The sequence below is a fragment of the Polypterus senegalus genome, chromosome 6 (assembly GCF_016835505.1).
Source record: "Polypterus senegalus isolate Bchr_013 chromosome 6, ASM1683550v1, whole genome shotgun sequence".
NCBI classification, from domain to species: Eukaryota; Metazoa; Chordata; class Cladistia; order Polypteriformes; family Polypteridae; genus Polypterus; species Polypterus senegalus.
Window position 1 is genome coordinate 92,094,862 of NC_053159.1, and position 27,577 is coordinate 92,122,438.

The 27,577-nt window shown below is 37.9% G+C and overlaps 1 protein-coding gene across 1 annotated transcript in view; it reads left to right on the forward strand.

Moving 5' to 3' along the window:
• The window catches only part of LOC120531259 (contactin-associated protein-like 5), a 558,381-nt gene that overhangs the window by 220,772 nt on the left and 310,032 nt on the right, over window positions 1-27,577 (forward strand). The window lies entirely within an intron of this gene.

The window sequence follows — 27,577 nt, forward strand, 5'->3', positions numbered from 1 at the left end:
GTCACCAAAGTACTTATGTGTGTGTTTATGTCAAAATACCATCAGTAATCATTGGTGTTATCCAGTTGTAAACAAATTGTAACAATTGTGATTTATAAATTCTGTTTGATAAACAGTAGCCATAAATAATGAGAAAATTTGGCAGAAATGTGACACAGTGCTTAATGTTGGTGTTTCACAGTTCCAGAAGTTTGAACTTGAATCCTAGCCAAGTCACTTTGTACCTGGAGCTTACACATTGTCATCGTTTCTGTGAAGATTTTCCTCATAAACCCCTAATTCACAAGTTTTAGATTGATTGGAATATACAAATTGGCCAGGAATCTGTGACTGGGGCTTGCTACTAAATGGTGCCCCATCCAGGTCAGTTCATATCTTGCACCCAATGCTGCTAGGATAGTATCTGGCTATGAGTAACCTGTTAATTAAGCACATTCAAAAAATAAATGGTTTAAAAAAGTGACAAGTTAACTATTTTTATTTATGTTACAATGATTGGTGTAAAGAATGGGGGTTATTTGGATTGCGCAAGTATTTGGGTAGGCTCAGGACTACATTAAGAACATTATCTGAAATTCAGTAAGAAAAATAAACATTTGCTGCTATCAAAATCTTGTATGTGCCTACCTTTCAGTGTTACAGACCTACCATTTTAAAAGAATAAATCTCCCAGATGCTAAGAGGAAAAGCTTATCAGCCTTAGTGTAGCATAATGAAATATGTGGAAGAGTGAATGAGTGTGAAATGAAAGTAATAGTCAGGTAGAATAGAAGGCTCTCCCACTCAGATACATCAATGCTCTGTTTTAAAGTGGCTTAAAATGCTTCCTTGTCATGCTGCTTCTCTTGGGAGGTTTTCCTAGGGTAAGGAATTGGGTCCTATCAACATTATTAATGACTTAAACAAAAGATGTTTTATCTTCTTTTTAGTTGTGTGGTTTTACATTGTGTTCTCTGGCAGTTTTCTACATTTTAATACAAAAAGAGACGTGTTTGCTTTTTGTCTTCGGCAGAAGTAGAAATACATTTCTTTTGTGACAAGGCCAAGATTTTTTATTGTTATTTATATTACATTATTCTCCAGGGGGATGCTCAATATAAATATCTTGCTTTTTTTAAGGCAGAATACATTGATATATCCTCAGCAAGCTCATAAAGCACTCCAGTACAAACTCCATCGTGAGCAAAACTAATTAAGGACAAGATGCAGTCTATTTTAGAGTTGAATCATTTGCAAATGTTAATATTCTCTGAGTAAAACACACCAGCAGAAGCCTAATGAAAGTGCAGGCTGTCATGAGGCCACAGAGATCATCGCATTTGCCATACTAATGACCAAATTAAATATATGAAAGGCCAAAGGAGCAGTGAACTGAGACAACATTAGAGAGCAAACTCTGGTTTCATTTGTGCCACACAGGGAGTCTGAAACAAGGGCAGTTGCAAAAAAAAATGAGAGCAATAAGGAAGAGTTCGTAAGGTGCTCCATTATAAGCACACCCCCTGTTTATATGATTCCCTCCTTCTTTCTTTTTTTTAGAAAGACTGCATCTGCTTCTTCTCTGCATAGTATTGAACAGGTGTGCTTTTGATATTTTTTAATTTTTTTTTTTTTTATCGCTCTTACAATTTTCCTGTGTTGCAGATCAAATCACATCTGCTCTGTTCTGTTTTAAAAAAGCCTGATTCAAGTCATGATACAAGGATCCAATGGGGTAGAGAACTGACAGCTGAAAAAGATGTGTGAAAAGAGTCTTTTTGAAAAATCTTATGGTGTCAAATCTCACCTTAATAACCCTTAGAGTGAATGAAGTTAAAAACTGGGGTTTGATTATATGATGCATTCTTGAAAGTCACTGGCAAAATTTAGATTTTGGGGTACAGTAATGAAGCAAGAGTTGGTGAGCAGAGTTTTTCCTTTTCAGTGTATAAATCTTCATCCTGGGTACCCCTTTACTAATTTGAAAAAATAATTGGCCCCTGTTAATGATCATTTCAACTTTAGTGTGCTGAACGGAAGACCCCAACAATTTACCTTATGCTTTCCAAGATGTTTGTTAGTCAATTGTTGTAAATTGAAATTTGGTATCCCTGGTTCTAATGTTTGCAATTGCTCCAAATTTATGAATTATTTATGTACCCCTCATGACATTTTATCATTATGATCATCTGGTCCTTTCCCACAGAAGAGCTACTATAGCACAAATTTCTGAAAAACTTAATGCTGGTCATGAGAGAAAGGTTTCAGTACACACAGTGCATCACAGCTTGGTGCATAGCCACAGACAACAACATTTATTTCTATAGCAAATTTTTATACAAAGGATGTAGTTCAACGTGCTTTACAACATTGCAAAGCAGTAGTTGCATGCAAAGAAACACAAATTGAATTTAGATAAGAATAATAACAAATAAACAATAAAAGAGATAAATAAATAATGCACATTTACATGACACAAAGTCATGTCGTGACCATGCCAACCCCTGTCAATTGCCAAAAGCACCTGAGCACTAGGACTGGACCATGGAAGAATGGAAGAAGGTGGCCAGGTCTGATGAGTCATGTTTTATTTTAGATCATATGGGCAGCTGAGTGTGTGTGCATTGTTTACCTGGGGAAGAAATGGCAGAAGGGTGCACTATGGGATGTAGACAATGTCATACTCTGGGCAATGTTCTGTTGGAAACCCCAGGGCCCTGGCATTTATGTGGATGTTTATCTATGACACGTACCCAATACCAAAACATTGTTGTAGAATGTGTACACCTCTTTGTGGCAACCATAGTCCCTGATGGCACTGGCCTGTTTCGGCATAATAATCCACCCTGCCACACTGCAAAAAGTGTTTAGGAATAGTTTGGAGAACATGACAAAGAATTCAAGGTATTGTGTTGGCCACCAAACATCTGAGGGATGTGATGAAAACCCAACTCACAACCTACAGGACTTAAAGGATATTCTGCTAACATCTTGGGTCCAGATATCACACGACACCTTAAGATACTGTATCTTGTGGAGTCCATGCCTCAATGGGTCAGAGCTGTTTTGGTGGCATGAGGGATATATATATACAGTATATATATAGGGGGCTCTGCTCCCTGCTCGCTTCGCTCGCCCACCCCCGTGTTTGGTTTACCGGATATACAATTTAAAGAGATTGTTATTTTCATGGGAATTATTACATATGCATTATTTTCACTTTTACTTTAAAAACGTTTGTAAAAACAATACTTGTTCTTTATTTCCAGCCCCGGGCATGGTTACATCTCTTTTTCACAGGACGTATAACGCTGCTCGCGTTGTGAAGGGGGGGCAGCTAAACGCACTCTAAGGAGATGCCATCGGATAATCTGCTGTCTTTCTCCTGCTGGTGAGCCGCCTGTTCTGCTTGCCGCATGTCGTTGTTTTAAGAGCTGGGAGCACATGATGCGTGTCTGCCAAAAGCAATCCACAACTGCTAGGTTAGATGTCCGTGGACTTGTTTTAAATGATGACTTACTGCCTTGTCTCGTGTGACGTTGTAAAAACAACACTTGTCCTTTATTTCCGGCCCCGGGCGTGGTTAAATCTCTTTCTCTCCAGACGTATAACGCTGCTCACATTGTGAAGGTGTGGGGGTTTAGCTGCTGTCATGCTGCCCATTGATCATTTTAAAGCCTGTACAGGCGCTGTCCTTTTTGTGAAGAGGTGGGGTTAGGGTGGCTGAACGCATGCAAAGAGAAATGGTCAGATCATCTGCTGAGAGCTGCGTGTTTTGCTTGTCGCTTGTCATTGTTTTGAGAGCTTGGAGCAAGTTAAAGTGTCTCTTGTGGGACTTCAAATTGTCTTCTGAGAAGATTACGTCTCATCTCCCTAGTCTGCCTCCCCAAGATTTTTTTCCATAATGGAGATATATACTGTATATATATATATATGTATGTATATGTGTGTATATACACACACACATATATATATATATAGAAAAATCCAATGTCTGTCTGTCTGTCTGTATGTATGTATGTCTGTTGACTTTTCACGAGAGAACTACTTAACTGATTTAGATTGAGTTTTTTCTATAATTTGCTTGAACATTCCAGTTGATTTTGTGACGTCTCTCATTGTGCTAAGTATCATAGTTTGCTTGCAGGAGCAATATATTCACACTAATCTGAGACAGCGGCTGTGGGCCGAGGGGAGGGGGAAGCGTGATGTAAGGAGTGGGAAGCTGGGCAGGGCCTTCTCACTATCATGTTTCATTAATAGTACAGTTATTACATATATATACTGTATATATACAGTATATACAACATACAAGGGGGAGTCAAGCTAAAGTTAGAAAATGGGACGGAACGAACCTCAACTAAACTATTAATGTCATTTCTCAATGTAGTCTCCACCCTTCTCAGTGCACTTGCACAACCTGCCCGGAATTGCCTGGATTCCAGCAGAATAAAAAGTTTTGTCTTGTCCTCGCAACGACTCATGCATCGCTTTCTTCACATTGTTATCTGTCTTGAATTGATGACCACTTTTTTAGCTGTCTGAAAATCACGTGGTGCCACATCTGGTGAATAAGGAGAATATGGCAATACCTCAAACTTCAGTTTCTCCATAGAAGCATTGGTGTCTTTAGCAGTGTGTGGGCGGGCATTGTCTTGCAGCAAAGGGACTCCTTGAGACAGCAGTCCACGCCTCTTGGATCGAATAGCAGGCTGTAGTTCTGTTTTTGCTTCTTTTCTTGTTTGTTAGCAGGTGTCCTATTTCCCTTTGGGGGATATGAATTATGCACTTTTGTTTTAAGTCTGTTAAATATTTTTCATATTTTTTTTGTTATACTGCAAGACATTCTGTGGTTAAATTATTTACAGTTTCCATCTTGATATTATACGTTGATGACCAGAAGTGTGTGAATATTTATTTGTTGTTTCATTGGTGCTTTTGTTGTTTTTGTCTATAAAGTTTGTTGTTATGCACTGCCTTTTAAAATGTGCATCCACTTCTCATTCTTTGTCGTTTGAGCCCCTAGGAGGCAGGGCCACCCTAACAACACTGCTACTGGGTCATCCTTCAGGTTTTTTAAGTAGCCAAGAGAAAAGGAGTCAGCAGTGGAACTTTGAAGGAATTTATACTATGTACTGTTTTTGTGTTTATTTACTAGCTTTTCTGATTATTTTCTGCTCTGTCTTTAGTTTTTTACTAATGTGATGCATATTGGGACATGTTTGCCTCGGAATGCCTTTTTAGATTAGTTTTCACTCTGTTTTTCTATGTCTGTTAATAAATCTCTTAGTTTATAACAATTATAGTTTAGGGTTGTCTTTCAAGCTAAACATTTCTTGGTTTTATCTCCCTTGTAAGCCATTTTTTATATTCTAGGACTTTAATAGTTTCTTTCAATTTTTAAAGTCAGCTTCCCATTTTGGAGCCTGCTGGACTTGAAGTCTGCAGGTAGTTATCCGGGACAAATGATTTGAGAATCTTCTGGGCTGGCCATGTGAAAGTCCTGGTTCGTTTCATGGTTATGTTGGAGATCTCTAGCCCACTTTTGTCATGTTTCTGACTTTATGTAACAGTAGATACTTCTTATAACCTTCTTGTGTATGGTCATGCTTGATTTTTCTAGCCTAGAAAATTGCTCTAAGCATTTTTGGCAATAATTTAGGTTTGGCCGTGATCCTTTGTTTATTTGATCTCCCGGTTCAGACCCCTTTATCTGTTATTTTTGGTGACTTTTTCATCAAAAGTCCCTTATTTGCTTGTCCTTGCTGCCTGTCATGTTTCTATCCATTGGCAAAATAACTACGACTTAAGTACATTTTTCTGAATAATCAGCTCATATTCCCCTGCCTGCTGCCTCCTACCTGCCTCTTTGAGGCTAATTATTTTTTGTCCCACATGTTGTCATCTCCTGATGGCACTACTTTCTTTGATCTCAAGGAGATAATAACAAAAATGGTTTCTTTATGGCAGAATAGACTGATATTAAGCAGGACATAGACAAAAATGGTTTGCCAGTGCCACTGCATCCTGAAAAAACACAGGAATGACAAGTAGCCCGTGATTAAAAAGGAAAACAAGAATTGTGTGGCAATAGGAGACTTAAGTGAGTAAAACAGTCAAAAACTGTAAAGCACTGGTAAACTTGAGTGTGTTAACCTTAGAGACACTCACGTCTGAGATGTACAGAATCATATCATAGGGAGTGTGTTACAAAAACTAGGGAATGTTAAGCACCAAGGAAGCCTAGCACAAAAAGTATGCAGTATATGTTGTGCAATTATATGCTATATAAACACAGTAAAAACTGGTTAATATGATGAATTTAGAAGAGATAAGGAAAGAACAATCAACCCAAGAAAATTGGAAATTCTAGTAAAAAGAAAAAAGGAAGAACCATACAGTTTGCCAAGACATCAATGACTAATTATAATAACAGTACAAGTGATAATATTATGATATTTATGATAATTATGATACTAGTACAGATTACAACAAGAACAAAGAAGCTGGTGTTAATTTAATCTTTATAGCTTTGGTATGTGTCATACACTTCTGGTCTTTTTATTTGTAATTACCGCTGCAACAATTTCATGAAAAGTTGTGCAATAATTGCACAGAATTGTAATGCTTACATTATGGAGAAAAGTAGGTGAGCTTTATTGGGTTGAATGGCATTGTTCTGCCTCACATGTTGTTAGCTGTTAGCTATTATTTGTTGAGCTGTGCTCCCCCTTCATCTTGTTATTTATTAACACACCAGTCAGTCACGCCCCACACTCACAGTGGTGCTATAAAAGTCTATGAAACTCACATAAAGCACATAGGTCCCATAATAAACATTTGAATACAATACACCCCATGTATTTCACGTAGGCACCCCATTATCTCTTGTTTCAGTCACATCTGAAACATATCTTTAGGGTATATAAACCCCTGGGTCTGGTTAGTTGTGGTACACAGCAATTTGAACCTCTGTCTACACGCTTCTCTTTGTCTTGATCCAACTGTGGAAATCACTCACCTTGTAGGTGTCTAAAGCTGTATTGTTTAATATACACTGTTTTCTATGTATTGCTTTGTAAATCATTCTTTATTGTCTTTGGTTGTACACCTGTATATACCTGTATGTTTCTTTTGTATATATTTCAGTTTACAACGAGGTACGTCCAGTTAAAGCCTTCAAGAAAGCTCACCCCTTGTCATTTTTATGTGGATGTGCCGAGTTGTTTAAATTCTCTGTGGTCATGTTGCACAGACAGCACAGAGTGAGGCAGAAAAGGCATATTCTTGTCAAAATATCTCTAATGTTAAGATAAGGTGTGGGAAGATGAGGGAGAAGGACTGAAATTTTTATTTATAAGTATTTGTTAAAAATCAGTTGAGCAAAACAAAAATTGCACTTGGGGTTGATTGTTTAGCCTGGATCCTGGCATGCCAAGATTTGATTCTCCTGCTCACAGATTCCTTGCTCTAGAAAGTTTCATCTGCTCTGACCTTTTTGTTTCCTCCCATGTATAGTAAATTATTTTTGCTGTTGCACTGACTTTGTTTTGGAATTTAGTTTGTCTGGATTCTAGACACTAAAAAGTTGTTATTTAATAAACAATAAGAAGCTGTCTCATGCCTATGAAACATTTTTGTTTCCTGACTGACTATACATGATGTGAATTGGGAACAATTTTTTCCACAGCTGTCCATAACTACAGAAAACATCTGGATGCAGTTATTACAAAGCAATGGTTCACTCATGTTCCATACAGTACAGGCCAAAAGTTTGGACACACCTCCTCATTCAATGTGTTTTCTTTATTTTCATGACCATTTACATTGGTAGATTCTCACTGAAGGCATCAAATGAGCTTCAACAGGTAGTCACCTGAAATAAAACCATTTCAGGTGACTACCTGTTGAAGCTCATCGAGAGAATGCCAAGAGTGTGCAAAGCAGTAATCAGAGCAAAGTGTGGATATTTTGAAGAAACTAGAATATAAAACATGTTTTCAGTTATTTCACCTTTTTTTGTTAAGTACATAACTCCACATGTGTTCATTCATAGTTTTGATGCCTTTAGTGAGAATCTACCAATGTAAATGGTCATGAAAATAAAGAAAACACATTGAATGAGGAGGTGTGTCCAAACTTTTGGCCTGTACTGTATATTTAATGTTACTTTTCGGCTGAAGATCTTATAGCATTCATTTGATCAGTATACTATGTAGAAAAAAAGAAAGACAAAATATTTTTCATGCCAGTGTAAATTCCTACATTAGATATATTTTCACTGTATGCCTTGTTAATATAGAGTAATTCAAAGAACTTGTCAGAACTATTGGAGGTTTATAATGATGGCGCTGTTTTTTTTAAAAAGCCAACTGCTGCCATGCATTTTTCTTACAAATTTAGATAGATAGATAGATAGATAGATAGATAGATAGATAGATAGATAGATAGATAGATAGATAGATAGATAGATAGATAGATAGATAGATAGATAGATAGATAGATAGATAGATAGATAGATACTTTATTAATCCCAAGGGGAAATTCACATAATCCAGCAGCAGTATACTGATACAAAGAAACAATATTAAATTAAATAGTAATAAAAACGAAAAGAATTAAAATAAAATTAATGTTCGCATTTACTCCCCCGGGTGGAATTGAAGAGTCGCATAGTGTTGTGGAGGAATGATCTCCTCAGTCTGTCAGTGGAGCAGGACAGTGACAAAAGTCTGTCACTGAAGCTACTCCTCTGCCTGGAGATGATCCTGTTAAGTGGATGCAGTGGATTCTTCATGATTGACAGGAGTTTGCTTAGTGCCTGTCGCTCTGCCACAGATGTTAAACTGAAAAGTAGTTAAAGAAAATCAAACTGTTATGTGTTCTGTATATTACAAACCGGCACATGATTTTAAAATGTCAGGTTTTCTCAGAAACAATAGCTAGAACAGGAGTTAAATTTTCGAATGGAGTGGTGTGCAGTAATTCATACCAATGTAGTATGATACAGGAGTAATTGCTGAATAACACCCATATTCACAAAATGACAATAGTTCAATCCACGGGCCTCATTTATGCAACTTGCCTATGCAGAAAAACAGGCTCAAAATGTGTGTGTGCAACTTCCAATGTGAATGTTAGGATTTATAAAAGAAAAAGTGTTGGATGAAATGTGTGTATTTTTTAACAGTAATTTCAACACATGTGTACACAACCTTTCAGAGAAAATGGGAAGTGATGAGGCCCTTGGTCAAGTAGGAAAATGCAGCCAAACCAGCTAAATGATGATTCATACATATAATAATACGTATCATGGAGCCATTATTACAATGTGTATTGTTGTTGTAGCGAAGCATTAAGTTGGCTCAGGATTAAATTACAACCACTACACACATCCAGTCAGGGATGGATGAAGATGTCCAAATTCTATTTATTAATTTCTTTCAAAGTTATATAAATGTGAAGGTATGGTCTAAATAAAATAATAAATATAAATTACCTATCACAGTTCCTTTCTCTTAAATTTGTCGATGATAGCATTAGCTATTAACAGGTACTTTATTTATCCATTAGATGGTGTACTACACTCAAGATAACATCGATATCAGGAAATTGCTAGAACGTTAAACCATAAAGTATTTACTCAACTTTAATAAGTAAATTATTCTTAACATGTATACATATTATACTTGAGGAAACTGTAATACTCTAATTCTATAAAAAAAAAATATGTGTGAAACTCCAAATAGCATCTGTTCAACTATGCTTTAGATTCCTCAAAATGTCTATATTTTAGAAACTGTACTAAATATTATATATATACGAATTACAAGCTTAAACACATAAACAATATACTTTAAGGACAAAGTATTAAATTCCACTTACTTTATACATAATTACGCAAACCTTCACATTTAACAAATGAAGCTCCTACTCTACTGTTAAGACGCCACCAAACTAATCTATAAGGTTCAAAGTGAAGCCCTGTGATTGGCCAGGTTCCAATCACAATAACTAGTAATTCAAGGTGGACGACAACTAATTAAAGGGAAACAACACATAAATACTATATTGCCTTTTCAACAGTTGTGACAACATATTAGTACAGACTTTATATTAGTTCCTTTTTATGAGGACCAATGATACATATATGCACTGAAGAAGCTTTTCGGCTTTTCATCAGTTTTTATAAGCTCCATGCTTTCCCTTCTCAGGAAATTGACTTACAGGTCCGGAATATCTTAGCCAAGCTTTACTTCGTCATGCCTGCTTCTGCTGGAGGCCTTTAACCAGCTGACAGTTTTTTGTATGGTGTGGTTGCACAAATTGTACATACGTATATCATAACATGTTCTTACCAACATCATAAGGCAATATGCAGCAGTGTCCAGTTTTTTAAGATATCTAGAGCACTTTAATGCACTCATATTGCAGTAAGAGCACCTAGCAAGAATGACGCTGGTTTTGTTAACGGAAATCAGTTACATTCTATAAACATGCAAGTCTGGTATAGCAGATCCTCAGTGTCACTCGTTTTTAAATAAATAATTGAATGGTCGCCTCAGTCTCCATGGTTGTGCATGCTTGCGCAAAAAAGAAAAGAATGAGAAAGGAAAGAAATAACATAGCCATGAGAACAGCAACCTGGGGGGAGATGGGACGAGTCAGACAGTAAGAGGGGACAGTGTGGGCTTCAGCTCCTCAAAGCAGTGACGGATTGGCGCTGTAGCAGTGGATTGTCCCCACTGAATATTGGTGAGGAGAGGGTTTGAGAAGGATAAGACAGGAGGACAACCAACCCCCTTAGCAGCCACTCGAGGCAGCTAAGACAGGGGTCGGAAGGTGTGGACCACGGCTGCTAGCATCCCCACCAGCTGAGTGAGCAATGGGTGTGCTTGGGCGACTATGGAAGAGTTGTGCTGGGCTTGTCTGACAGTGCATGAAGGACCCAATGACTGGTGGTTTGCTCCCTTTTTTATTTCTGATTTTTAATCTTACACTGCCACCTGTTTTTTAAGGATTATTTATTTATTGAAGAGAACACTGTACTTTTTAGACACTGTTTGTTTTTGCTGGTTTCAATAAAAGCACTATGTTCACTTTTGCAACCACACCTTGCTTTAAGTAAGTGTCTTCATTTGCTAGGCTCATCCCTTGGGTACATTATTGGCGGTAGCGGGTTCAACAGGCTTCCCGGAAGTACCTGGCAGTGTGGGGCTGACCTGCGCCGTCACAAGTCATCTGTGATGCCAAGATGAGACTGTTCTGGTTTAATGACACGTAAAAAGGCATCTCTAATTACAGATGTTAGTGTGTTTTTATCTCCTCCCATTACATACACACCCTGCTGGTGATCAACAATATGCTTTGTTACCAATGATCAACTTTTTTTTTTGTTTAATTCAGTCATGGTGCAGCTAGACCTCACAGAATTTACAGCGGCAGTAACATTTTGCCATTCAACATATTTGTGCTTGTTGCTGACACCCTCGCTTAGGGCAACAAATAAAGGAGATGAGAACTTTTGTCTTGTGCTACTGGATCCATCATGTTCTAGCAGCTAATGAAGGTCTTCAGCATCATGATTCCATAAGGGGTTGATTAGCATAGTCTATATATGGTTGCTGCAGGGTGTAACCAGGATGGAGGCGCATTCACAAACACACATTTACAGGATGATTGTGATTTACAAAGGGTAAATTGCATAAAACCGTGCGTATGCCAAGTTTTATACATCTGATTTTTTTTTTGGCATATGTATTTTCCTGATTTTTGGTGTATGTGCATTTTCATGCTCAAAATCAAGCAAACTTTTATAAACCAGGATCCTGTTCAGTTTAGATATGAAATTTGAAAATCTAAATGCAGACATATTTATAAAAGGAACAGAAATTAAATGCTCTTTTTTAAAGCAAGCCTCAGCACAACACTTGTATTTCTTTAATCTCCTGTAAAAACTACAGATTGCTACACTTCAGATTACCTGTCACTTCTTTTCCCATATCAACCAGTCAGACAAATGGGATAATTTGACACCAACCTTCTTACTTTTTCCAAAGCTTCACTTGATGGGCATTTATTTAGATTTCTAAACTAAGTTGTCTCCTTAAATCTATCAGTGAGACTTGTATCAATGTTAACATTCAGAATACACCTGAAAACATCTCTGTCCTCTCTTTTTTAGCTATTACAGTTTTCATTTTCAATTTTTAACTAAAGCATCTATGCCTAATCTAATAATTCTTACGACCTTGTGATATTTACTGTTTACTGTTAATCTACTCTGTGAAATGAAACACCTGGGGCATCATGCCGTGCGTAGAACTCACACTATAACATGACGTAAGCACAAAAGTCAAAATGTGCTTATGCACAGAAAAAATCCAGACGCAGGAATCTGTGCATTTGCCAACTTCCGTGTTCTTCCTCTTTATAAATCCCAGTCAGCGTGAAATGTAATGCTCGTGCACGTGCCTGCTGTCCCGCCCCAATCCCTCCCAAAATTACGTCTCTCTGAATATGCAAATCAATATAAATAGCCCTTAAGCTCAGCGTTCTGTGAAATGACAATGACAAATGCAAGTGGGAAAATGGAAGAATTTCAGCAAATACCAAGTGGAGGCAAGGAAAAACATACTCATTGTTGGTTTAAACAGTGGTATAAACAACAAAAGGAAGCTGATCAGGTGACATAACGTGTCAGAGAAACTCGAAAGCTCAAGTTCACAAAGTCACAAAGTGCCCAAAATAAAAAAGAAGTTGTCAGATATCAAAGTCGCCGTGAAAAGGCGAGTCGTAGCCCACTGTCTGAGTGTCATGTGAAAGCTTATTAGGGTACAGGGGAAAAAGCACGAAATGTCAACTTCAATCTCGAAATTTCCACTTTAATCACGTAGTTTATTTTGTCATTAAAGTAGAACATCATAAACTTCACCTTAAAATCATGTAATTAACTAGTTTCTCAAATCACATCGTCACATTCTTCTATGTGCTCTATGTGTGTGAATCACTAGTGCTTCTTAAACCGTTTTTTTCTACCTCCGACAGGACACAGAATCCATTACATTTCTGATATTACAGCTCTCTGAATAACTAAATTACTGAAATGTATACGTGATATCATTTTCATGATGATGGGAGTTAAAGCACGTTATTAAACATGGGAACACGGTGGCCCAGTGATTGTGCGTGACCTTCGATGAAATAATTTATTGCAGCAGTACTCAGGGGCAGCTCTAGGCTCGTGGCGGCCCTGGGCAGAGGAAGAATCGGTGGCTCCTTCACCCGCCAATGTCAATATGGTATCTTATGCACTGTGGATGGCCACATCTGTTGCGGACACTGCATAGCCGCCTCGTGCTCATGTCACAAACCTTTAACTTTTGCCAAAATTTGCCGCTGCATTTTTAGCTGTGTCGTTATTTTCTCTTTCTGTTTTTTATTCAATATATATTGGTGTGGCGGTCCCTGGGATTTGACGGCCCTGTGCAGGTGCACAATTTGCACATGCCTAAGGCCACCCCTGCAGTACTGTCTCTTTCAAACATACTAACCTCCAATTCCTGTCCTTCCTTTTCTTTCTCCATGTAACCGATCGCCACACAATCAGCTCTGTAATGGACGTTAAGCCATCTGTAAGCTTATAACGCAGATTCTTCAAAACTTTTAAGGAACATTGAAATATCTTCGTAGTACATGTTTAATTATTCTATCCTTCATGCCAGTCCCAGTGAAGCATACAGTGCAAGGCATGCAGGAACGTGAGCGGAGCGCCAGATCCTTGCTAGCGTAGCAACATCGTGTCCTTTAATTGTTAACAATATAGATTATTTAAATGAAGTTAAAGTTTTATCTGTATAATATAATAAACATATTTGCTGAATTTCATCTTAAAAATGATATTGTCATCATATGTAAATACACGCTTTATAAAGTGGCTCAGGTTGTGCAATATTATAACTGTAGTGCAAGTTTACAGTGAGGTGATTGTACTTATAAGTACAAACAGTTCTACAAGGAGCAGTTGATTGAGTGCGTTTATAGTTCTTGGGATGAAACTGTTTCTGAACCATGAGGTGCGTACAGGAAAGGCATGGCTGCGGCAGCATGTGCTTGATGCTGTATACCGATAATTCTCTTTCCGATCAGCTGCTCCGAGTGGTGCAATGAGAGTAATATGGAAAAAGATGATCCGCTGTGGCAACCCCTAACGGGAGCAGCTGAAAGAATAAAAAGAAAGTACAGTGAGAGTAACAACGTTAAAGCAGCTATGGTATTTAGAATAGTTTGACCATTCCGTGGACCATTATATTGTTGTTGGTTAATGACAATCAGATGCATTAAACTAATAATCAATATGCGGTTAATTTCAATGTATTTATAAAGCCGCGTCAGGAAAAGAAAGGATAATCACACAGGAACAGTAGCACTGCTTTGACGCTGGGTGCCGCCAGTCTGCAAAACCGAGCGGAGAACTTGCGTACAACAGGGTATGAGGTACCATGAAAATGTGCGTGGCTTTACGGCAAGTTCAGGTTTTATACATCGCAATTTGAATGTGGAAACGTTCTTATGCAACATTTCTGTGCGTACGCACTGTTTATACATGAGGCCCCTGGACACCACAAAAAGATTTGGGCAGCCTTCCTAAATACTTGAAGTTTAGTCTAAAAATAGGCACAAATATGAGTAATAGGTCTTTACAGACAAGAGTCCAATACATAAACAGACAAACAGAAGGAATATGGCAGTTTTTAAGGTTGTTGAGGGGAAGTGATGTTCTCAGAGTTGAAAATGACATCATCAGAATCGGAAGGGGCATAATTGGGTCCAGGCAGAATTTCCAGTGTTTGGTCTACAGGGATAAAAGAAAAAGGATTGGTGCACTCTGCCACCCCCTGGCCCAGCATGGACTTAACTTCTTTTGAGCTCTTTAGCTGCTTCCCATGTGCACGTGTGTGACAGCTCATATATACATTCACTATTAATTTGTTTGCTCTTCCCATTCATATTTCTCAGTGATTTGCATTGATTCTGAGTTCAATTTTATTGCTCTTATGTTTTACTTTGAATTGTTTTTTTTTTTTTCCTTGGCAAATCTGGACCACATCCTGACTCTGTTTCATTGTCACAATGAAAGAAGTACACACAGGCAGCAATTCTGCATTTTCTTGATTATTGTCAAAGGTGCCCCTATTGCTTTTGAATATTTCCTCACATTTTCAGTTTGTGAAAGGAACATATCTATTTTGAGAAATTACACACTGAGTGACAGGGGTCTGTAATTCTCAGGTTGTTCTGACACACTGACTTAAGATTGTGTCATATAATCAATGACAGCAGTCTTATGCTCTCAGCTCTTCACAGTCCAGTCCCACAGCATTAGAGGTCACAGAGGAAGGGTGTTTGTAAGGAAGTATTTGGCCAAAACATTAAGAAGACATTAGACAACTAAGGGAAATATTTTAATATATATTTTAAGTAAAATGAATACCACCAGCTGTGGTTAGAATGCCTTAATTATTAGTTCAGATTCAATGGGTTAAAGTGATGTAGTTTATTTTTAGTTCTGCATTTTACTATTACTTTCCTATGTATGTGTATGCATTTCATATAGCTATCTACTGTATGTTTATGAGAGTAGCCTTTTGGAAAACACTACGCTGGAAAAATGTAAAGCATATTATAACTGTAGCTCTCTAAACATATATTAAAAATAATTCAAGCCCAAATTTCATTTACATTTTAGTATTCCTTTCTTAAATATTTTTTCTGCACATTTAATGATATATTACTGTTTTTGTTGAGTAAAAAAGACATTGTTATAATGTTACATTTATGTTATTGTTTTATATTGATAAAAGGTGCTTCTGTTTTATAAAAACTAACACTATAGCCTAATTAAACCCACATTATAGTCCATGCTGCCTTACTGTATTGCACACATACAGTATGTGAAGCTATTATCTCTGCTCCATATATACAGTATATATATTTGGCTGAATGAAGAAGAACACAATGGTCTGATAAATTCTTCTCACAGCACGAGTCCTTCTTTGCCTACCTCTTCCTTTTTCTTAAGATATTCTAAGAAGCACTGATGCCATTCTTTTACCTTACCCCTGAAGAGCTCCAGCAGGAGATGATAATGTTTTCAACAATGTACAAATTGTGTTGCTTTCTTTAATGTGTTCTTATTGCTTGTAGCCTGCACAAAGAAAAAAAAAACATGCTAAATCTCAGCATGCATATTTTACGCACATGTTAATGGTTCCCATCATCTATGACCATTATGAAAAATGGTTCTGTCAGTTCAATTTACTTTTACTAGCCATGTAAAGCAATCAATACATTCATTGTGCCTTAGTAACATAATTGCTTGTGATAATTTTTCTCATAATTAAGATGAAGAGGTTGCTGCTTTTCATTATAAACCTGAAAAATAACTGCTCTTTTCTGAGAATAAATTGCACAGTCCATGTGGGTAGCAGCTGTGTAGTGCAAACAGGACCATGGACAGCCATGCTAAGTCAGTGACACTGATTGAAATCATATTCTGGGTTACAAACCGGAATCATACTCTACGTGGTGAGTGGATCAGACAGAGAGAGAAAAAAGCCTGTCATCATTTCTAACAAGCTCTGTACTGTATGCTGAGGGGGAGAAAAAAAGTTACAACACCGTAAAAGGTCCAGTTTTCTTTCCTTTTTTCTCTATCTCTAAAATGAATAGGGAACTCTTACAGGTTGTGGCCCACCAGGCTGGCACTACCAGCTTAACCCGACACAGACAAGCATGGGACACAAGTTCAAGGTACACTCTGATTTTTATTTTCTTTTTCCCTTGTGGGAAATGCCTTCCCTATTCCCCAAAAGTATAACACAGTCCCAGCACAAGCACAGCACAATACAAAAAGTCTCTTTCTTCACTCTTTTCCTTCTCCTCCTTCACTCCTTGGGTCAAGCTTTGTTGCTCCTCCTCCTGACTCTGGCTCACCAAGAAGTGGCTTCTGGCTCCATTTATAAAGCACCCGGAAGTGCTCTAGGTGCTTGATTGCTCATTTCTGGCAGCACTTCTGGGTGTAGCAGAAGAACTGCCCTTAAGGGCTCAGCAACTCCTGCTGCAGCACCCTCTGGCAGCACCTGTGGGTCCCAACAGGGCTTCACCACACTCCAACTCCCATGAAGCCCTGCGGGAGTCCGAGGTACCGCTGCAACCCAGGGGGGTTGCCATCTAGTGTCCCGGGGGAGATAACGCTCTGGCCACACTTGCTCCCCCAGTCCTCCCAGCGTGGAGTCGTCCCGGATGGGCAAGGGCCCCGGCCATATGCTACACAGGTAAAGTGTCATTTTTTTTTAACTCATATGTGTTAACACCCTCTAAAATACTCTCATGGTGTAGTTGTATTAATGACCTCTACTTTTCTTGGTTACCATAACATCAACAAGGTGTTTGTTCGGCTACTTTTTTTCCTGTGTTGGTAAGTGTAAAAATTCTCCAAATGTATAAGTCTGTGGAAAAATAATGTAGTTACAGTATTATTGTTAATAGAGAAGTTGTCTTTTTTATTAGATAACACTGCAGGTGCAATTAATTTATCAATAGTCAGCATGATTTCTTTTTTATGAACACTTAGAAACTTTTTCACAAGAAAGAAAATGCCGAGAATGAGGTATGCATTTGTACGACACATTTCATGAATAGAGACTTTGAATTCACTTCACCTCAAGTTTGGCAAAATCATGGAAATGTTATCGAACTTCACCAAATTCCTCTTAGTTAATTGGGAAGGAGGAACTGAACTACTTTTGAGTGGATTATAATGGTGCAATGGTCTTTTAATTGGCCTTGAGGGTTAATGAAAAGTTTGCCAACTATGCTGGACCGATTATTACATCCAAATATGTCATCTGAGCTGTGAGACACTACATCACTGTGCCTGAAACATCAAAGGATGCAGACAGAACAAGGACCACAAGCTAGCAGTAAGTAAATAAGGTATAGATCATTACACTCAGAAAGTTCCAATCTTGGGGCACACATTGACTATGCCGTAAAGTGGCCGGTAGAGACTGATTAGTTCCATTGTTTGAAGTTACGGCTCTGGGCACAGCAGGAAAGTTTTTTCTGTTTCCCATGCACCTGTGCAGATGCTTCACACTTTGTTATTCCACAAGAAGAAAGAACATCTTGTAAAAAGGTATTTCACAGTGTGTCCTATGTTTTCTGATACAGGGAGGGTTTTGCATAGCACATGGGTAATTTGCAGCTCTGTCAGTGTTTCTCAACCTTTGGGGTTTTGAGACCCAATTTTACTTTAAGTTCACAGTATTCAAAGAGTCCTGGGGATGAAATGACCACAAGTGGAAAGGTTAGTATGGTTAGAGACCTCAAAAAAAATCACACAAAACTGTTAAGTGCTTCACTGGTTGAGAAGGTTAGTACATCGGGAAGAATGGGTTAGTACATCTCACTAGCTAAAGTGGCTTTTTATTTGTCTGATTGCAGCCCAGCTGTAGCCATGTTGGCAACAATCTTATAGTAGGCATGCATGAAAGTTTTGTGCATGGGTACTACAGCTCTGTGATGTTACACTGGCCTTACAAAGCATCATAGAGTGCTTGGAAAAAAAAATGTTTGCCTAAGCCAACTACACTGTGAATTTCTAGGCAAATATTCAGCAAACAAGATCACCAGTGAACACAGCATATTCACTGTGAAAAAAGCTTTGGAGAATTTTGCTGAGCAGCATACTTATACTTAAACCACTATGTACTTGATTTAGCACGCATTATTGTATGAACATTGCATCATAAATATGTTTCCTATCATTGTTCTATTTTCTCCTTTTTCTCAGGTATTTTTTCAAATCAAACTGATTGACTTTGTAGTATAAGTACAAGTACTTTCAACTTTAAGGTTCTTTTTATATTGGTAAACAAGTTTATATAATTTAGTCAAAATACAGTGCATTGTTGGTATAGTAGATCAAATTCCTAAAGAAGACTAGAAAAAGACTAAAGATGAACAAAAATACTTTAAAATAAAGGAATGACACTCATTCATTCACTATGGCCTGGCAAATTGGATTAGTAAGTAGTTATTCCAATCAAATCTCTGTATCTACAGGTTCTGCATCCATAGATTTAACCAACCATATATTGAAAATATTCAAAAAACAAAAATTCAGAAAGTTCCAAAAAGCAAAACTTGAAGTTTCTATACCTGGGCCCTATACTGAATCCACACAAATGAAGTGTTGTGTAGGTATAACCTGTGGGCTCAAGGAGAGAACTGTCGAGAGGAGACAGGGTTGAAGGACCTCCGCTCTCACCCATAGAGGCTCAGTAATGTTCTTTCCACTGTTTCACCCACATAAACCTTGTGATTTTTACTTCCTCTATAGTTACGTTTGATTGTCGTCTAAGCACTCCCCTAGAGGCCATAAGTGATTGTGGCAGGGTCAGTTTGAGGACTTCACTGAACCATGCAATCGGAAGTATTGATGAGTGATGTGTACAAACTGCAGTCTTATTCAGTGCAAACTCAAAGACTAAAGGCCCATTTATACTTGGTGCATTGGTGTAGCTTTGAGGATCCACTAAAGTATGCATGACATAAATTTTGTCATCAGTTCTGGTACATGGAGCCATGCATCTACGACCATGTACTTCCAGAATTTTATAACCATGCAGTCCTGTGCATGTTGACTGCACATGCACTGGGGGAAAACATTGAAGAAACAGTTGTCTGAAATTTTGCTATCCACACCAACACAATTCCAACATTAAAAGCACACAAATGCCTATAACAAGAAATCACCCAGACTCAGAGCAAAGATGAAAGTTTATGCAGGCAGAAATATCTGTGAGATTAATATGTAAAAGCAAAGAGAAAAGTTTGGGGTGAAAAGCTCTGACTGTGTAGTGTCATGCAGTGTTGCACAGGGCCACACACTGAACTATAGAAACACTAGTGTGCACATCCTCTGTGCACGACTGTGTCTGCAGCTGCCTCTGCCCGAGTATAAACGGGCTCTAAGATGGAGCATAAATTGCTATTTCTTAATGAGAAAGTAAGACGCTTACATCTTTTATAAGGTTTCATGTCAACTTACTGATTTGGGCTGTCAGGTTGGTAAGTACAAATCGAGCATTCGCACAATAAAGCAGACAGAAGCTGAAATTCTTGGAAGTGTAAGTGCTGCCAGTGCTAATGTAAGTAATCTGGAGATGATTTAAAGTATACAGGAGGATGTGTATAGGTTATGTACAAATACTACGCCATTTCAAATAAAAGACTTGAGCATCTGCAGATTTTAGTATTCACTGGGGGTCCTGGAACCAATAGCCTGTGGATACTGAGGGATGACTGTATGAATATTTACTTTTTTCTCTCATTTTATATAGTAAAGATCTTTGTGAATGGAAAAATTTGATGTCCACAAGTCTACCCACAATGCCAATAATAGTGTTGAGCTGACCATAAATGTGATGAAACATTTGATTGATATTTATACTCATAAATTTGTTTTTCCATAGATTTTGTGCTGAAGGTGTTGTACTGCCATTTAAAATGTATTTGTAAATTGTTAGGTTCACTTCTGCATTTTATACTATAGTACATTCTTGTGTGGGTTTGCTTAACCATTCACAGTAATTATATTGGAAACAATGTTTTCAATTCAGTCCTGAATTCTATACAGAATTCAATTGAAGAGATTTAAGAGTAGAAGCGATACGGTCACATTTCCTAATTCTTGTTATGAACATAGGCATTGTAGATCTGATAGAGAACAATGTGCACTGCCAGAAAGTAGCACACGACAGCAATCATTTCAGCCAGATTTGAATGCATCAATTATCTTTTCTCATTCCAGCACAGCAAGGAATTGACTTAGTTTTGAAACAAGACAGAAGAAAATAAATTGTTCATTTGGGTAATGAAAGATGTGACACTTGAATTTCTACGAAAAGTAACATCTGAGACCTGTAACTTCATGACAGAAGTGCTTACTTCCTGTATAGTTTTTTTTTCCTCTCTTTGAAACAACATCTGTTTTCTTTTACTTTAAATTCTTCTAATGTTTTTCGGTATCTTATTAAACAAAATAACGGGTGATGTAATGGAACATGTATTACAGTATCTAGTTTATTTAACCTGAAGATTCAAATGAAACCCCACTGTCAACAGGCTTTTGCATATATCTGAAATAACTGATAAGAATTAACACTACCTAAGGGCAGTAACTTAATTGTCAAAAAGTTCTTATTTTTATAGTCTAAAAAGGAAATGATCAATTACACCACACTAAGAGCTTAAATTTATGTTTATAATAAATTGATAACAATAAAATACAGGGTTATTCAAAATGAAAGAGCAGATTTCAAAAATGTATTTCAAACAAACTGTTGTGAACGCTGGCCCCAGCACAGACAGACGGACGACATATTTTGCTCCACACACTGTTTATTTACAATATATATACAAGTTCTCAAGTTACGTGCACTCACGATACCCCAGTGCCTTCAGCACCGAATGCCCAAAAGTCCAGGGCCCACAGTCACTGTGCCTTTCCTCTGGCCGCCTCCTGTCCTCTCTCCTGCTCCGTCTGCTTCCTCCCGACTTCCACCAACTGACTGGATGGAGGCGGCCCCTTAAATAATGCCCCGGATGAGCCCCAGGTGTTTCCGGCCTCTTCTCTTTAGCCACGCCCCAGCATGGCGGAAGTGTCGGCTGCTTTCCTGGCGGCTCTCCGGGCGCCACACAAAGTCTTCCCCCCGGCACTTCCTGGTGTGGCGGAAGTGCCGGGCTCCCGGGATAATTAGGCACCGGGTGCCGCCTGGCGGTGGCCACGGGTCCCTACACGCCCTCCTCCGGTCTTCCAAGGCGTCCCGGCCAGGCTCCATCCCCGGCCAAAGACCACACAGGGTAAACCGGCATCGGGGCGCCGCCCAGCGGTGTCCACGGGTCCCTACAGGGCTACACAGCCAAGACGGGTCCCCTACACAACCAAGACGGACGGTCTGGAGGAGGCACAAGCCCTCCTCTCCTCCTCCTGGGCGTCCCGGCCGGGCTCCAGCCCCGGCCGGGGACCACACTGTATAAGACAGAAAAACATTCTGCACATCACTGGATAGAGGAAAGTTCAAAGTTTGGTCCTGTGGTCCTTGAGGTTGCATGCACTCAACATAAGCACCATGTGTAGCGTGAAAAAACATCAAAATGGTAGACCATTTCTTGTCACACATAACTTAACTGGTTCCTAGTTATTGAATTCACAGATTCCTCATTTTGATATTGCAAATCTTAAAGAGTAACGGGCATAGGTGGAACAAACACTGTTTCTTTAATGTACCCCCATAGATAAAAATCTCAGGGGGTAAGGTCTGGAGACCTGGGAGACCATAGATGATCTTGTTGTCCACCTCTTTCAATCCATCGTCCTGGAATGGTGTCGTTCAGGTAATGCTGGACCTCCAAGTGGAAATGAGGCGAGGCACCATCTTGCAAGAAAATGAAGTCTTGAGCTTGGTGGCATTCACTGGTACTTTTAGGTAGGCTTTTAAGCTTTGAACTTTCCTCTGTCCAGTGATGTGCGTAATGTGTTTCTGTCTTATACAGTTTGTTTGAAATAAATTTTTAAAATCTGCTCCTTCATTTTGAATAGCCCTGTATAAACAACTATGTTTAATGCTGTTTCCTGTGCTGTGACCTGAGGAAAAGTAAGGCATGACTAATATTACAACAGCAACATTTTTATTTCTATAGCACATTTTAATTCAAGGAATGTAACTCAAAGTGCTTTACACAATATGAAAAGACATACAAGAGAAAAAACAGCAAGTTAGAAATAGATATATATTACTTACATTTATTTACTTGCATATCACGCATATAGCAGTAGAATCCTAATTTAAAGATTAGTTTTTTTAAGTCCATTAAGATAAGTCCGATCCTACAGTCAGATGGCCAGGGTGGAGAGAAAAAAAAAATTCTGCAGGGGGTTCCAGACCAATTGACCACCCAACCCCCACTGGGCATTCTACTGTACTTAACATTAAGGTGCTAAAACCAGTCTTCTTATTTTTTAATCTTCATATTAGTCAATTCAATGCAGTTGGTCTTGTAAACAGTTCGAACATCTACTTTCATTCCATCATCACAAGTGGCTGCATAGTACTGTGATCAGGTGGTGGTAGCATAAAACGCCACCACAGAGAAACTGGAAACAAAAACCAAGAAAAGTAGGGATTAATAATGATAGCATATCCTTGAAGTATCGACATCACAATGCATATATAATCTATTAGAAGTAGGAAAGAGAGACACTTGGAGCATGCACTGATACAGCGCATTGCCATATCTACCACAGGATCCCAAATTAGGACTCGAGCGCAATGGGTGACACCTCAGCACCACACTAGTTTGAATGGAAAAGTGTGAGGTTCTTTTTTTTAAGTGGCTGGAGTGCCAGTCCTGCTACCAACCCCCAAGTCCTCCCACCAACTTGGAGGACATGCTTGCAGAGCTGGATGCAGGTTAATGTCATATCTGGAATGGAGCAACTGCAGGATCAGGTTCAGGGACCTTGTTCAAGGGCCCAACGGAATGGAATCACTTCTGGCATTTATAGGATTCAAACCAGCAACCTTCCAATTGCCACTGCAGATCCCTAGCCTCAGATCCACCACTACGAAGCAGGACAGAAGTGAATTAAGAAAAGGCCAAATTGGAAAAGTGTTTTTTTTTTTTTTTATAAATAGTTTTTAAAATTGATTCCTGGTATTAACCTGGTGAATCTCTATCGGTAAAGTGTTTCACATTTTTGGTGCATAACAGCAAAAGGTGACCTCTCTTTTATACTTAGTTATCAGTATAATAAACAAACCAGTATTTGAGATTATGATTAGTGGTGAGATGTGCTCAGATTTTCTTTTGTTGGTTAAGATCCTGGCTGCTGCATTTTGAATTAACTGCAACTGGTTGATGTCTTTCTTAGGTAGTCCTGTTAGGAGAGCATTACAGTAATCTAGTTGACTAATGCAATGTTATGAGAGGTCTACCTTTTGCAATATTTCGTAAGTGAAAAATGCATTCCTAATAATATAGTTAATATGTGTATTAGATCAGAGTCTGTGATCACACCTCAGTTCTTAACTTCTACCTTGACTTTGAGTGTCAAGTGGTCAAGTTTGTTTCCAAGATCTTCACTATTTCCATTTTTCCCCAGCAACTAAAATTTCAGTTTTTTTCCTTATTTAGCTTGATAAAATTACTATTCATCCATTTAGTAATGCAAGACAGACTTTGGATCAAAGGGCACAGAGAGACAGGGTCATTGGCTGCTATAGATAAGTAAATCTGTGTGTTGTCTGCATAACTGTGGCAGCTCATTTTGTGTTTTGAGATAATCTGGTCTAACAGGAGCAAGTAAATTGAAAATAATAGTGGGCCCAGAATAGATCCATGAGGTATTCTATATAAAAGCTACTATCACCATAACTAACAAACATTTTCCTGTGTTTCAAATAAGACTGAAACCAACTTAGGACATTACTGGAGAGATCTGCCTATTAATAGCAATGCTGTGGTCTATAGCGTTGAATGCTGCACTCAGGCTTAAAAGAATGAGAACAGATATACTACCTGCATCAGCATTAACCCGCAGGTCATTAACTACTTTAACCAGTTCTGTTTCTGTGCTGTGATTTGGTCTAAAACCTAAATAAAACTTATCAAGAATGGCATGCCTATTCAAGTAATTATTTAACTAGTTAAAAACTGCTTTTTCTAGAATTTTACTTAAAAATGCAGGTTAGAAGTAGATCTACAGTTGTCAAAGACAAAGGGCATCAAGATGATTTTTCTTGAGCAGGGGTTTAACTACTGCTGTCTTTGGAGAATCGGTGAAGTGCATTACTGCTAATGAGGTGAGTTAATAATAGGCTCATATAGGTACAGTAAATACATAAATAGATGCCACTTTATTTGTCCCTATGAGGAAATTCTGCATTGTACTGAGGTTCTTTAAATAAATGAATACTGTTATATAAAACAGACAGCACTCCCCCTTTCAAATGCACACCATGAATGACTAAAAAGTGTTGTGGCGAAAAAGTAATCACCAGAAGGCTTTTTACCTGAAAATGACGGCTATTAGGACTCAAGATAGACAGACAGAGTTTTAAAACTTTACTGCAATAAAACAACACAAATAACAACACAGACTCAACCCAATACAGCCAAATTGAGCTGAGCCCCGAACAGTTCAGCAATCAAAGTTTATATAACAATTTCTTATCACTCCGACCTAGTTCATTTAGCTCATTTGCTGTTTTTTTTCTGACTCCCTTCTACTCCTGTCTGCCCAATTTCTCATCTCCCTGCAGCTGGGCCCCTGGTATTTCACTGTCTATTGTTCATTTCTAGTTTCTGTTTTTTCTTATTTCTTTGACTGGCCAAGGCCAGTACAGACATTCATCTTCCTTATATGGGCTTTCCTCTCATCACTTCCTCTTTCTCGAACTTTTAAGCTGGTTTGTCTGATGCTCAAAGCTAAGCTTTTAACTAAAAAGAAATATGGTATGTGCTTTTATTTAATCATTGCGTGGCAGTCCTGACTTGCCTTAATTTCTACGCTAAAGTTAATTTCTAATACATTCTTCTATATTTATTGCTAATGCCTGAATTTACTAATGTTTCTTTCATGCATTACATCATTGTGACCTTGCTTGCAGAAAAAGCCTTTTGTTACATTTTTGCTGATTTGCCAATCCAGCTGGTCTCTTACATGCCTACCAGAGCCATTTTCTCCCTGTGGTATCATTTCCTTAGCTTCCCAGCCTTGAACATTGGTGTTCTTCTCTTTTTCCTATCCTAAGCTGGTTTCTGTACATCATTTCTTGTTCTTGTTCTGTTCCTTTTCTCACACTAGCAATTCTGCTTTAAGCTTAAAAAATAATGCAATATGACTGATTTTTTAGTGAACTATTTGCTTAACCTATATTATTTGCTTAATATTCTAATTTATGCTTAAACTAATGTTTTAGAAGCTTTTAATTACTTTTTATGGCTATTTATGTTAATCTGCTATTTTATGCTAATATAAAAATTTTTCTCTTCTACAAAAGAAAGAAAACTTGGCTAAAGATAAGAAAAACAGTCGTAGTCACAGTGAGACATTATAAAGGTGTATTGCCATTGGTTTAAAGGAGCCCCAGTAACCTTTCGTGACACATTTCTGCTGAAAACAGTAAACATCGCCTAAGTTTTGTTTATTTAATTTCCTTGGAATGATACCAAAGGGACAAATTGTTGGTTTTTAATGGAAAGTTAAAGTTTCCCGTTCATTAATCAGTTGAAGATTTCCTGCAAGAGGAAATCTACTGAGAATTTTTGGTGCCATATTTGTAAGCTAAATGACCACATATGCAGCCTTATATTATGTGCATTTGTTATTGAAAAAATCAGTAACATTATACCTATTAGTGTTGCTTGTGGACAATATCTCTTTGTAAATTTTCTGTAATTTTTACTCTCCCTTACTTTTTAAAGTTTGCTTTTTTACCACTATGTGCCACAAAGATATAGCTGTGAAATTACACATTTTAAATTTGTAGTCTGAATATCTGTACATTTTGTATCGAAATAAAAATCTCTGCTTGACTCAGTGACTGACTAACTGACAAGGAATTCTTGGCTATTTGCAGACAAACTAAGTGAAAACAGTTTGTGTTGAGGAATGATTCTCATGGCCTTTATACCCAGAAAAAATCATCCTTACTGAAAAGTTAATTTAATTATGTGCAAGAGCAAGAAGACACAATAAGGAGTGTTGGGGCACCCATATAATTGATTTTCAAGAAAGAAAACACAATGTGATTAATAGCATTAAATGAGGACATCTTTTCAGAAGCGAGTCTGGTTCTGACTAATCAGAAGATGGCAGAGGTTCTGGTTATGTGGACTTGGTGGGTCCAGTTGGAAGGACACCTAAAATGGTGTCGGTGGTCGAAAAACTATCAATCTTTTGGTCTTCAGAGGGAGGTTATCACACAACGCCATCCACTGGAGTGGGGGAGAATTACCATCTGCACACATGTGACACGTGAAAGCGTTAGTTAAAACCATGGTGATATTTCCATTTAAATAATCTGGAAAAATAATCTTACATGTGGTCTGCAGTGGTTACAGAACAGTGCAAATGGTAACATGTCAGAGTACAAGTCAGTAGTGTTGTGTTTCAAGTCTTATTTATGTTTAATATATGAAAACATATGCAGAAGAATAACCAACTAATAGTACTATTAAATTATCTGTTATCACAGAACAAAAATTGTTGTATATTGTTGTAAAAAGGTAAGATATTCACCCAGTTCTCTCCATTTCTTATGTATTCATTTTATTTATTCTTATGTATTTGTTTTTGTCATTATTCTAATGCTTTAAACCATAATAAAATTAAAAGGAAATCAAAAGATGTTCTTTTTAATTTTTGATTGTTATCTCTTATATTCTGTAATTTAAATTTATTACTTTATGAATTTCCCTTAAGAAATCAGAGCAGTCGCTTTCTCAGTGTAATGTTTCTTATAAT